The sequence below is a fragment of the Macrobrachium rosenbergii genome, chromosome 1, assembly GCF_040412425.1.
Source record: "Macrobrachium rosenbergii isolate ZJJX-2024 chromosome 1, ASM4041242v1, whole genome shotgun sequence".
Classification (NCBI taxonomy): domain Eukaryota; kingdom Metazoa; phylum Arthropoda; class Malacostraca; order Decapoda; family Palaemonidae; genus Macrobrachium; species Macrobrachium rosenbergii.
This window is the reverse complement of record NC_089741.1, coordinates 24,721,492-24,736,549: the sequence shown is the minus strand read 5'-3', so window position 1 is coordinate 24,736,549 and position 15,058 is coordinate 24,721,492. Positions and strand designations below refer to the sequence as shown.

General features: G+C 37.3%; 1 protein-coding gene across 1 annotated transcript in view; it reads right to left on the bottom strand.

Annotated features, from left to right (window-relative positions):
• The window catches only part of LOC136843664 (DNA-binding protein D-ETS-3-like), a 177,517-nt gene that overhangs the window by 161,503 nt on the left and 956 nt on the right, over positions 1-15,058 (bottom strand). The gene's annotated exons all lie outside the window — the stretch shown is intronic.

Here is a 15,058-nt window from a genome sequence, read left to right as displayed (position 1 = left end):
GGAGATTTAGAGAAGTTTAGGAAGCACAAGATCGAAGGGAAATGTCTTCCAAATGGAGTCTAAGTGGACATTAAGCGCCTTATGCCATCACGGGTCCTTTTCCAAAGGCGGTCCATAAGTGTTGTAAGGTATTAGAGGGAGGAGGTGGCCTGATGTGGACCTCTGAACTTTTTCCAGACAACAAAAAGACGTTTAAAAGATACTTGCGCATACTAGGCTACTAATTCAGTGCGTACCACGCATGCGCATTCGTGATTTCGTTACTGTACATGTCAATAAAGATGAGAAAGAGAGAGAGAGAGAGAGAGAGAGAGAGAGAGAGAGAGAGAGAGAAAGAGAGAGAGAGAGAGAGAGAGATGGGAACGGCACAAAAAGACGTAATGAAAAGCACTGTATTGCAACGGAAACTGCACGGAAGATTCCTTTCTAATTGGAAGAAAACAAAATCCAAAATAAAGCACAGAGTTCTGGAGAAAACATGACAAACCATATATATATATATATATATGCTCTTTTCAAAAACTGTGCTCGAAAAGATGGCGGAACCGGGAGATCTAAATTCCATTATTTTTCAAAAACAACATTGCGAGTTTTTCTTTCTGTTGGACCCAAGAATAACTTCAATATTTTATTCTTCGCCTCTCTCTGTCTCTCTCTCTGTCTCTCTCTCTTTATATGTATATTTTTCTTATATGTACAATTATATATGTATATATATACTCCTGTATATATATATATATATATATATATATATATATATATATATATATATATATATATATATATATATATATATATATATATATATATATATTTATATATTTATGTATATATATATATATATACCCATTTCCTAAAAAATGCAATGTGCCTCTGTTGACCTAAGCAATGCATTAAGCACCTGGTGATTACCTGACGGTAGAGAGTCAAAACCAGATTAGAGAAGGAATGGGGGCAGCAAGTTCGTAGCAAAAAGCTTCATGAAAACAATAAACGCAAAACTTCTCAAAGAAGAAATGGCTTATGGTTGGATTCAAAATATCTCTGTATGTCTACCTTTCTCTACGTTTAATTTTGCCGTCGTCCAACCCCGGGTAATTCTCTCTTACTGCTGGTTCCTGGGTAAGAATGTTCAATAGAGGTAACTCGGTTCCAGCTGCAAGGCGGTGGAACCTCTGTCTCGCCCCTCTCTTATTTGTTATAGTAATTGCAGACGGTAAGGGTAAACTGGTGTATATGTATACATACCAAACACATATACATATGGATATATATAATACATGTGTATACATACATATATACAATTATATATATATATATATATATATAAATATTTTGTGATATATATATATATATATATATATATATATATATATATATATATATATATATATATATATATATATATATATATATATATATATATATATATATATATATATATATATATATATATATAAGGCCAACAAAGACTTAGAAAGGAATGCACATTAGATATAAAATATTCTCTTACGGTACATTTGGTGTGAGCTCTTACTGCTGTCCATATAAGACCATTCAGTTTTTCCAAGTCAGTCAAAAGTCCGATGGTTAATTTATGTCTGAAATCCGTTTGTTCTCCAGTCTTAGCATGAATACTCATACACAACGAATCTCTAGAGTACAAAGCCATGCTCGCAACTCTGTTTGAGTAAACAAATAAAAATGGCACCGAAGTTTCTTCGGCGCAGTCGAGTTTTCTGTACAGCCGCAACAGCGTATAACCAAGGCCACCGAAAATAGAGCTATCTTTTGGTGGTCTCGGTATAATACTGTATGGGTCGCGACCCATGAAACTCTCAGCCGGCCGTGGTGGCCTGTGTTGTTGCGTTGCCAGATGCATGATTATGGCTAACTTTAACCTTAGATAAAATAAAGGCTACCGAGGCTAGAGGGCTGAAATTTGGTATGTCTGATGATTGGAGGTGGATGATCAACATACCAATTTGCAGCCCCCTAGCCTCAGTAGTTTTTGAGATCTGAGAGTGGACAGAAAAACTGCGGACAGAAAAAAGTGCGGATATAAAAAACGGAACAATAGTTTTCTTTTACAGAAAACTAAAAGCATCTAGCATAATGCGTTGTTGTGTTCATGTTCTCCCCCCCCCCCACCCCCACCACCCCAACAAGCTGTCTTCCATCCATCCACAACTATTAGTCTCCGGCGGCTGGAAATGTTTAACCTGGCATTCCAGCCCCAATAAGGAGGCGGAATAAAAGCCATGAAACATCCGGAACTTGGCGGAGTGAGAGAGCGACCTCAGCTCACAAGCACAAACACGACGCAAGGCGACAAATGGCGACCCTCCACTTTGATGAAGAAGTTATCCGAGATTTTTGCCTAAGTGTCGCAATTAAGTGCCGTCGTAATCAAGTGCTGGGGAGCAATGTCGGCGGATGCATCCTTGTCTTTTGTGTGGTCTCATGTTCTTAGAACAGAACACAACAGAATATAGAGATTAGGCCAAAGGTCATTCAGCGCTGAAAGGGAAACTGACAGTAAAAGGTCTGAAAGGTGTGACAGGAGGGAAACCTCGCAGTTAGTTGCCCTGTGAATCAATAGCTAGGAGAGGGTGGATAGCAAGACAGAAGAAAGAGAATATGAACGCAGGTACAGCGAAAGAAATGAAAGGGGCTGCAACTAGGGGCAGAAGGGACGGTGCAAAGAACCTCAAGTAATGCCTGCAGTGCACCGCGTGAGTTGCGCAGTGGTCTCATGTTCTTGTACTTTCATCTAATGAGGAAATTGTTTGAGTACACCGGCGCTGAGTGTAATGCCATGTTATGCAGTGACCAAGCGGGGATTGTCCCCGAGATTGCAAAAAGAAATTACGGTGTAAGATACGAGATACTGAATTTCAAGATTTAGTGTACTGAATTTCAAGAATATGGACGTGAAATGCAAGATGTGATGCCAGATATCCAAAATAACCCGGTGGAAGGTACATGCACAAAGGTACAAAGTGGATATAGAATATTATATAGGCTACTACAGGACAGAAGTCAGGGAAAAAGAAAACATATATGATTAATAGTTATAATGTAGAAAACGTAATAGACGATACGTGAAGTACAGGAAATACGACGTAAAGAGGAAAAATAAAAGATATAATTGGTTTTAGAAAATATAAATTTAAAATTCTAAATACTATAATTATCTGTGAAGGAATACATAACTATACAGATACTAGAGAAAAAATAAACACATTAATAAAAAAAAATAAAGTAAATACTGTTTTTGTCATCCTGACAATTTTTAGCATCGACGAAAAACTCAACAAGTCTTCGGTCACTGACAGCATTCTCTTGCATTTTATATGTTCGCAGTTTTTATAAACAATTAAGTGATTTTCTATTATTTAATTCTATATAACTTTGTACTATTTTATGCGAAATCGTGTGAGCGATAATTAATTCATTCATTATTTGCAGGTAACTATTAATCTTTTGATTTAATCTCGTACCTATTTTTACAAGGTACGTGATAGCAGTCTTAACCTTGACCAGCTTCTAGTTTTCTGAAAAGAAAACTATTGTGCCGGCTTTGTCTGTCCGGTCGCACTTTATTCTGTCCGCACTTTTTCTGTCCGACCTCAGATCTTAAAAACTACTGAGGCTAGAGGGCTCCAAGTTGGCATGTTGATCATCCACCCTCCAGTCATCAAACATACCAAATTGCAGCCCTCTAGCCTCAGTAGTTTTTATTTTATTTAAGGTTAAAGTTAGCCGTAATCGCGCTTCTGGCAACGATATAGGATAGGCCACCACCAGGCCGTGGTTACAGTTTCATGGGCCGCTGCTCATAAAGCATTTTACCGAGACCACCGAAAGATAGATCCATTTTCGGTGGCCTTGATTATACGCTGTAGCGGCTGTACAGAAAACTCGATTTCGCCGGAGAAACTTCGGCGCATTTTTTACTTGTTCATACATTTTCCATTTTTCCATTCCAAAACTATTAAGAGGGAATAAATGTTATAACGACATTCCGTCAGCCTGCATCAGATGTAATAAATAAAACCCAATGTCTTTCCATATTTTTCCTGTGCAACAAAGAGGTAATCCACCCGAAATAAAGTCTGACCTCCAGGACGGTACGTCACGTCTCAGGGTCGTGACTTACCACCTAAACCCCCTTTCATATTACCGTCATCTTGGACGGTTAGAATACACCGATTCTTAACGAATGTACAGTCATGTGGAAAAAGCCGACGTAGCAAAAAATTATTATTATTATTATTTTTAATATTATTATTATTATTATTATTATTATTATTATTATTATTATTATTATTATTATTATTATTATTATTATTATCCAGAAGATGAACCCTATTCACGTGGAACAAACCCACCAAAGGGGCCATTAACTTGAAGCTCAAGCTTCCAAAGAATATAATGGTGTTCATTAGAGAGAAGTAACAGAAGGAAAGAGATACCACTTACTAAAAAAAGAAAGACTAGATTTTAAAAAATTATATAAATAAAAAAAAATGTAAATAAATGATTAAAATACAAGAATTGTATTAGAGTAGAAATCCCTTGCATCTTCTCTTGAACTTCTGAAGAAGTTCCAGTTGCGCGACATCCTCAGCAGGGAGGCAGTTCCACAGTCCAACGGTGTGAGGAACGAAGGACCTCTGGAACTGAGGAGTTGGACAGCGAGGCACATTTACCACATATTGGCGCTGCTGTTCAGAATCTGGTCGCTCTCGGCAGGAAAAGGGGGATCGGGGATCAATTGTGAATTAAAAAAAATATAGTAACGATAAATAAATAAAAAAAAGAATCTCTGTTCAATCCGCGGGGAAAGCGTTTTAGGCCGGTTTTCTGAAAAATCCATTGGGCATCTGCTGACATAGGGAGTTAAGGGGTTGGGGCTAGCAACTGCATCCTTAAATAGTTTATATGTATATATATATATATATATATATATATATATATATATATATATATATATATATATATATATATATATACTGTATATGTATAAATATTTTATATATATATAGATATTTATATACATATATATAAAATATTTTTGGATATATAAATATATATATTATATATAAATGTATATATACATATATATATATATATATATATATATATATATATATATATACATACATATATATATAGTGTATATACAAGCAGCAATCAGTTTCCTTAAAAACACCAGAGAAAAAAAATACCCTTTCCCTTCATTTCACCACCATAAATTCTCCAGACGCACACAACGAACACCAAACAAAATGGAAAACACGTAAACAATAACAAAACGAAAAATAAATCAAACCACCAATGCAAAAACAAAAGAAGATCAAAGAACCCCCCCCCAAAAAAAAAACTCTAGCACCATCTCCCAGCCTGCAGCAGGTAAAGCTAAGTCTGAGAGAGAGAGAGAGAGAGAGAGAGAGAGAGAGAGAGAGAGAGAGAGAGAGAGGCGGGGTGCACCAGCCCTCGACCGGAGGATCCTTACTGCGCGGCGGACCTATAATTGCATTTCAGTCGTTATTTCCTGTGTGATACGATTCCTAAATTGTGCAAGATGTTGTCGCGGGGTGGCCGGACCACTCTCTCTCTCTCTCTCTCTCTCTCTCTCTCTCTCTCTCTCTCTCTCTCTCTCGGAGTTCCTCTTACGGGTTTCGGGTGTGGGTGTGGTGGAGGGGGAACGGAGGGAGGAAGATTGGAAGAGGGGGGCGGGGGTTAGGGAGAAAGCGCATGGATAAAAATGGATGAAGAAGAACGCTATTGAATGTGGATGTATTATGCAGAGAGAAGAATGGATGGTAGGTGTGTAGGTAGTTAGGAATTTCTAGTATTTTACCGATACGTTTTGGGTGGATGATGGAGGAAAAATGGATGAAGAAGAACGCAGTTTGGAGAAAAAATGGATGAAAATGGATGAGGAAGAACGCAGTTGGATCTGGTTGTATTATGCAGAGGGAAGAATGGATGGCAGGTGTGTAGCCAGCTGTGAATTTTTCCGATACGTTTTGGGTTGATGGTTGAAGGAAAATGGATGAAAATGAGTGAAGATGGATGAAGAAGAACGGTGTTGGATGTGGATATATTATGCACAGGGAAGAATGGATGGCAGTTGTAGCGATAGCCAGGAATTTTTAGTTTATTTCCCCCATAGGTTTTGGGTGGATGGTGGGGGGGAAAACGGATGAAAATGGATGAAGATGAACGTTGTTGGATGTGAACGTATTGTGCAGAGAGGAGAATGGAGGGGGGGGGGGGTTATGGAGGTGAGAACCAAGTTCTGGTTTTTTCCCGACAGATTTTGGGTGGATGATGGAGGGAAAATGGATGAAAATAGATAAAGATGGATGAAGAAGAACGGTGTTGGATGTGGATGTATTATGCACAGGGAAGAATGGATGGCAGTTGTGTAGGTAGCCAGGAATCTCTAGTATTTTTCCAATACGTTTCGGGCGGATGATGCAGGACAAACAGATGAAAATGGATGAAAGTGGATGAAGATTGAAAAGTGGATGAGGATACATAAGGAGACGTATGAGAAAGACAACAGAAAGGGAGAGACTTAGAGATAAAAATGAAAAGATTTTCAACATTTCTCTCAAAAGAATCCGGGTGACTGGCGGAAGAAAATTTTTAATATACGGTACAAAATTTTGAAAATCAAAAAATATATATATGAGAATATGTAAGAATACGAATAAGAAAATTAATATTATTATCCTGTTACTTCTTTCTAATGAACACCATAATATTCTCTGGGCGCTTGAATTTCAGGTCAATGGCCCCTGTGGTGGGCTTGCTCCATATGAACTCTATCCCGTAGGGAGGTTGATGCCGTCAGTGCACCTCATGCGGTGCACTGTAGGCATTACTTGAGGTTCTTTGCAGCGTCCCTTCGGCCCCTAGCTGCAACCCCTTTCGTTCCTTTTACTGTAGCTCCTTTCATATTCTCTTTCTTCCATCTTACTTGACACACTCTCCTAACAATTGATTTATATTGTAACTGCGAGGTTTTCCTTCTGTTGCACCTTTCAGACCTTTTGCTGTCAATTTCCGTTTCAGCGCTGAATGACCCCATAGGTCCCAGTGCTTGGCCTTTGGCCTAAATTGACTTGAAATTATCATTATTATTATTATTATTATTCAGAAAATGAGACCTTCTCTTATGGAACAAGCCCACTAAAGGGGCTATTGACTTGAAATTATTAATATTATTATTACTGTTATCAGTATTATTATTATTTAGAAAATGAAACCTTCTCTTATGGAACAAGCCCACCAAAGGGGCCATTGACTTGCAATTCAAGCTTCCAAAGAATATTAAGGTGTTCATTAGAAAGAGGTCACAGAAGGTTATGGGGAACACAGAAAGAAGAAGAAATCACTTATCAGAAAAGGAAAATAAATTTAAAGAAATAAAAGAAATACATAAAACTGTAAGCATATATGACCAGTCCTCAAGATATTCTCATATTTTCTAAGTTTTCCGGTGATTAGCAGAAGAAAAATGAAGAGAAATAAAATGTAAGAATGAAAACGCAAGGAAAATTGAAGGGGACAACAGAATAAAGGGATGTAAAATGCAACTGAATGATAAAAATAGAAGATGAATGAGAATATGAGAATAAGAGAAACGAAAATGGAAAAGAAAAAGAAAGTTGAATAGCACATTGCGAAAAAAAAAATTTTTTGAAGCGCAGAGGCCACACCTAATGCCGTTTTCTAGCCCGCGCTCGGAGGTGATAAGGAGATGCACCTGCCTCTTCAAGGAATGGAGGTCATACCTCAGGAACCACAGAGGCAGGAAGAAAATTCCAAAGCTTGGAATCAGATGGAAAGAAGCGGCATGAAAGATGTGATGTAAATGGAAGATGAAAACAGGAAATAATGGAAAAGAATGAAAAGGGAATATGATAGAAATGCGAAGTAATTACTGAAGAAGGTTCGTTCTATAAGGAAAACGAATGTGTTAAGGAGATAAGTAGAGTAATAAAAACACGAAAGCACAAAATAAGAAAGGCGCGAGAAGAGACAAAGATGAGAGGAATTGGTGGGGAAAGGCAACTGCATTAAGAATACAATATGATGATTAATGAGATTCGTAATAAAGCAGAGAGAGAGAGAGAGAGAGAGAGAGAGAGAGAGAGAGAGAGAGATGGAGAGAAACCGAGAGAAAAGTGAATTTTTAAAATAATTAAGACAAATAAATTGTAAAATGGAAAGCAGGGATTAAGAAGAAATAAAGACTACGAACCTTAAAGGAGAAATAAGGATAATAAACATGAATAGAAACAAGAGAATTCACGCTGAGCGTTGGAGATTGATTGAACCTATTTCTATAACCTTCCGTTTTTCACGAGGCGAACTGCTGCCGAATCGAAAAAATAAAAACAGAAGCAGAAAGTGAATCCCGGGGATTAAACAGCAGGATATAAGCCATGGGACAGCGCGGTTAAGGAATGAGTGAGATGAGGTGGCAAGTCGGGAGTTACATGCCTGGAGACCCATGAATCACGCATAAGGTTCTCAGACTTAGGAATTGCATTTCCATGAATCTTTATTTAGATTCTCGTACTTATGAATTGCTTTCCGAGAATCTTGCTTAAGATTCTCATACTTTATGACTACATTTCCGAGAATCTCGCTTAAGATTCTCATACTTATGAACTGCATTCCGAGAATCTTGCTTAAGATTCTCATACTTTATGACTACATTTCCGAGAATCTCGCTTAAGATTCTCATACTTATGAACTGCATTCCGAGAATCTCGTTTAAGAATCTCATACTTCATGACCTACATTTCCGCGAATCTCGCTTAAGATTCTCATTCTCATGAATTGCATTCCGAGAATCTCGTTTAAGAATCTCACACTTAACGACCAACATTTCCAGGAATCTCGCTTAAGATTCTCATTCTCATGAATTGCATTCCAGGAATCTCTCTAAAGATTCTCATTCTCATGAGTCGCATTCCAGGAATCTCGTCTTAGATTCTCATACTCGTGAATTGCATTCGAAGAATCTCACTAAAGAATCAATATTACTGTCAATGCGTCAGAACCTAACTAGAATAAAAACAAGTAAAAAATGCGCCGAAGAACAATCGAGGTTTCTTCACAGCCGCTTCAGCGCATAATCAAGGCCACGGAAAATAGATCTATCTTTCGGCCGCGGCCCATGAAACCTTAACCAAGGCCCGGTGGTGGCCTAGCATATATCGTTGCCAGAATCACGATTATGGCTAAATTTAACCTTGAATAAAATGAAAACTACTGAGGCTAGAGGGCTGCACTTTGGTATGTTTGATGACTGGAGAGTGGGTGATCAACATACCAATTTGCAGCCCTCTAGCCTTAGTAATTTTTAAGTTCTGAGTGTGGACAGAAAAAGTGCGGACGGACAGACGAAGCCGGCACAATAGTTTTCTTGTGCAGAAAACTAAAAAACTGTGAGTGGCGTTTTCTATAGTAGCGTTTTGTATGTGTTACCACCAGTATCTCTCTCTCTCTCTCTCTCTCTCTCTCTCTCTCTCTCTCTCTCTCTCTCTCTCTCTCTCTTGACGAATATGAATGAAAAAGTAATTATTATTTGTTTATTTGTTTCAAAAATACGTCCAGTTTTCTCTCTCTCTCTCTCTCTCTCTCTCTCTCTCTCTCTCTCTCTCTCTCTCTCTCTCTCTGTTAACTCTCGTTCATTGCCTTTGGCTTCCCATAACACTGACGTATTTTCCTCTCTGGAATATCAGCATATCTTTGCCAAATCAAGCGACTGTTATCACGAGAGAAGAAAGTGCGAAAAGTATCTCAGATCAGTTGCTAACGAATACAAAAAATCTAAAAATAAATAAAAACTAACGCTCACACGTTAGCACAAAGAAGTATAAACAAAAACACATTGATAAATTAAACGAAAAACTAATTTATCTAAAAACTCAAAGAAGAAGAAGAAGAAGAAGAAGAAGAAGAAGAAGAAGAAGAAGAAGAAGAAGAAGAAGAAGGAGAAGAAGAAGAAGAAGAAGACCGTTTGTGAAGACAGAGCGCTTCTGCCTGGAATTAGAAATCCGACTCAGCTCTGCTCTGAGCCCGAAGAGAGATCGACTTTACATCAGGTAGCTATGATTGCTTTTTCAGTCATGGTCTCTCGTCACCGCTGGATAAAGAGAGAAAGAGAGAGAGAGAGAGAGAGAGAGAGAGAGAGAGAGAGAGAGAGAGAGAATCTGTGGACGTATTTTGAAATAAACACAAATAATGATTACTTTTTCCTTCATGTTCTCTCGTTATCGCTGGATAGAGAGAGAGAGAGAGAGAGAGAGAGAGAGAGAGAGAGAGAGAGAGAGAGAGAGAATCTGCGGACGTATTTTGAAATAAACACAAATAATGATTGCTTTTTCATTCATGATCTCTCGTTAACACTGGATATATATATATATATATATATATATATATATATATATATATATATATATATATATATATATATATATATATATATATAGAGAGAGAGAGAGAGAGAGAGAGAGAGAGAGAGAGAGAGAGAGAGAGAGAGAGAGAGAGAGAGAGAATATGCGGACGTATTTTGAAATAAACACAAATAATGATTGCTTTTTTATTCATGATCTCTCGTTAACGCTGGATATATATATATATATATATATATATATATATATATATATATATATATATATATATATATATATATATATATATATATATATATATATATATATATATAGAGAGAGAGAGAGAGAGAGAGAGAGAGAGAGAGAATCTGTGGACGTATTTTGAAATAAACACAAATAATGATTGCTTTTTCATTCATGATCTCTCGTTAACGCTGGATAGAGAGAGAGAGAGAGAGAGAGAGAGAGAGAGAGAGAGAGAGAGAGAGAAAGAATCTGTGGACGTATTTTTGAAATAAACACAAATAATGATTACTTTTTCCTTCATGTTCTCTCGTTATCGCTGGATAGAGAGAGAGAGAGAGAGAGAGAGAGAGAGAGAGAGAGAGAGAGAGAGAGAGAGAGAGAGAGAATCTGCGGACGTATTTTGAAATAAACACAAATAATGATTGCTTTTTCATTCATGATCTCTCGTTAACGCTGAATATATATATATATATATATATATATATATATATATATATATATATATATATATATATATATATATATATATATATATATATATATATATATATATATATATATATATATATATATATAGAGTGAGAGAGAGAGAGAGAGAGAGAGAGAGAGAGAGAGAGAGAGAGAATCTGTGGACGTATTTTGAAATAAACACAAATAATGATTACTTTTTCCTTCATGTTCTCTCGTTATCGCTGGATAGAGAGAGAGAGAGAGAATTGGCAGACGTATTTTGAAACAGTCAGTCAATTAATCAAGCTAGGATTTCATCCGTGCCTTTAAAAAGTGTCTAAGAATTTGAATATAGAATAGAATACAATATAGCATCAATTCCAAAGGCCAAGAGCTGGAACCTGTGAGGTCACTCAGCGCTGAAAGGGAATCTGACAGCAAAAAGGTCTGAGAGGCGTAACAGGAGGAAAACCTCAAAGCAGTTGCATTATGAATCAATTGTTAGGAGAGGGTGGAAAGCAAGATGGAAGAAAGAGACCATGAACTAAGGTGCAGTAAAAGGAATCAAAGGGGTTGCGGCGAAGAACCTTAAATGATGCCTACAGTGCACCGCATGAGGTTGCACTGTCGGCACCACCCTTCTACGGAGAATGTGGATATAAGTGTTTTATCGATGCTCGTCAATTTATCTACGCTATTATTATCCCTAATAATAAATTCTCTAATAAATAATGAAAGCTGAAGCGTAAAGTTCAAGAAGTTGGACAACAAGGTAGATAAAAGGCAAAAAGCAATGCAGCTGAGAGCGGTACGCTGTAAGCGACATCCCGACCCCCCCCCCCTCCCAAGCCAAGGGGACAGGAAGGCAGAAATGCCGCCTTTATTACCCAACGCTTCTTTTCTTACGAACTTGTTTTTGACATCCGAATAAAAACCGCCCCCTCCTTCTCCTCCCCCCCCAACCCCGCCCTCAACTCCGTCTCCCTTTTACCTCAACCGTCCCAATCCCTGTCTCTACCCAAACCCCGCCCCCACCCCTCCGTCCACCGTCGGCAAATCACCTGTTGGTCGTGCATATGGTTGGGCCCTTGTAAATCTAATTGTGCACTTCCCGGCAAGAAGGGCGCGCGGCTTATGCAGATCGGATGGCTTTGTGTGTCCTTCTAGCATGAGAGCCCTGATGTTTTCACAAGGCAAATCATTATCGGAAATTAAGGATGAAATAAGAGTGTTGATTGGGTTGATAAATCAGTTTTTATTCTCTCTCTCTCTCTCTCTCTCTCTCTCTCTCTCTCTCTCTCTCTCTCTCTCTCTTCCTTCTTGGGGGTTAGGGACTTTTGAAGGAGGCAGGTAGAAAGGAACATTTGCAATAAAACATAATTATCATTATTATTATTATTATTATTATTATTATTATTATTATTATTATTATTAATGCAACAAGCCAATGGAACCATCGCACTTTATAGCAAATTTCCCTAGAAAACTTCTTTTAATATAAAGAATTTTACGAAAAAAAAAAAAAAATTAGATCAGAGAGCACATCAAAATTTTACGAATATAGAGAAAATAGCATAAAAAAATTCTGTTGCCATAAATTAATAATACAAAGTCAAAGAATTTAACAAAATACGAAAAAATCTAAGCAGACGGTAAAATACGATTTATAGAGAGATCCAACCAGCCGAAACATACCAAAACAAATTAATATTTTCTTCGCCTTCAATTAAATCTACGCCACTAGTCAACTCCAAACTGACGCATCTTTACGAGAGAGAGAGAGAGAGAGAGAGAGAGAGAGAGAGAGAGAGAGAGAGAAATAAATTGACAGAAATAAATAGGTAGTTACGATGAGAGAGAGAGAGAGAGAGAGAGAGAGAGAGTGATAAATTGACAGAAATAAATAGATAGGTTGAGAGAGAGGGAGAGGACTAATTTGACTGAGGAATAAATTGTTACTAAGAGAAGAGGAATAAATTGACTGAGGAATAAATAGATAGTTACGATAATGAGAGAGAGAGAGAGAGAGAGAGAGAGAGAGAGAGAGAGAGAGAGAGAGAGAGAGAGAGAGAGAGAGATTAATCAGACAACGAAAATCAAGTCTAAACAGACTTGACGAGAGCGACATCCAGTGATTGAAGAACGATAAAAAAAACAGAGCATCAAGTAGCGATAATCTTTCGATAATCCTCAGCAAGTGAGATTTTTTTTTAATGTGATTCCCTCCTTTAATGCCGAAATAACATAATAATCGATAATCCGAATAAGCCCTTTTCCCCGCTGGCTTTTGATCTGAAGCCTAATAATTCTGCTGGCGTGATTGCCTTCTTCGCATCGTCTCATAAATCCGACGGGGATGACCAACCTCCCGAGCATTTCTAGCCCGGGCCCGAAGGAAACGAGAATTGGGAAAAACAGGTGAAAAATGCGCCGAAGTTTCTTCGGCGCAATCGAGTTTTCTGTACAGCCGCTACAGCGTATAATCAAGGCCACCGAAAATAGATCTATCTTTCGGTGGTCTCGTTATAATGCTATATGAGCCGCGGCCCATTAAACTTTAACTACGGCCCGTAGGTGGCCTGACCTATATCATTGCCAGATGCACCAATATGGCTAATTTTAACCTCAAATAAAATCAAAACTACTGAGGCTAGAGGGCTGCAATTTGGTATGTTTGATGATTGCAGGGTGAATGATCAACATACCAATTTGCAGCCTTCTAGCCTCAGTAGTTTTTAAAGATCTGAGGGCGGACAGAAAAAGTGTGGACAGAAAAAGTGCGGACGGACAGACAATGCCGGCACAATAGTTTTCTTTTACGGAAAACTAAAAACTAGAAAGCTAAAAGCTCGAAAATTATCTCTTCGTTTTTCCTATTTTGGTTAATAGGAAAAACAGAGATACTGTGATCGTAATCGAAAAAATTATAATCAAGGATTAACACAAAAACTAATTTTTCCCAAGAAAATGCCAGTTTTCATAAGTTGTAGCCTATTCCAACAGAGATCTTCCACATTCACAGTTGATCCCCGATCGCCATTTCCTGCCGAGAGCAACCGGATTCGCAGAACAGCAGCAGCATTATGCAGTAAATGTGCCTCGCTGTCGAACTTCTCAGTTCCAGAGGTCCTTCATTCCTCACACCTTTGGACTGTGGAACAGCCTCCCTGCTGAGGGTGTCGTGCAATTGGAACTTCAGAAGTTCAAGCTAAGATGCAATGCATTACTACCCTAATATTATTCTTGTATTTTAATAACTTACTTACATTTTTCTATTTATTTTCTTAATTTGTTAATCTATTCTTTGTTTTTCAATAATTGATCTCTTCTTTCTGCATTTCCCCATATCGTACAGCTACTTTTTTCTAGTGGACACCATAATATTCTTTGGAAGCTTGAATTTCAAGTCAGTGGCCCCTTTGGTGGGATTGTGCCTTATTAATAGAGTTCTTCTTCTGACCAATAATAATAATAATAATAATAATAATAATAATAATAATAATAATAATAATAATAATAATAATAATAATAATAATAATAATAATAATAATAATAATTAGTATTATGCTATGCATTTCATCAATATATACAGTAGTTTTCGTACCTTGCTCAAGCAGGGGAAACCTATCGTGTAAATTAAATAGATAGGGAATATACTTTGTATATTAAAGAGATATGCTACAGTGGACAGACACAATTGCAAAAATTCCCTTAAAATCATTGGTTGCTGCGCACTTAATTTCTTCCCTCCGCATTTGCCTGCAAGTGCTAAAAAGTGCCAATGCCTGCGTAGCAAGCAACAGGTAGTGCAATAGCCTACACAAACAACAGCTAATTTATATATATATATATATATATATATATATATATATATATATATATATATATCTATATATATATACACAGTATATATATATATATATATATATATA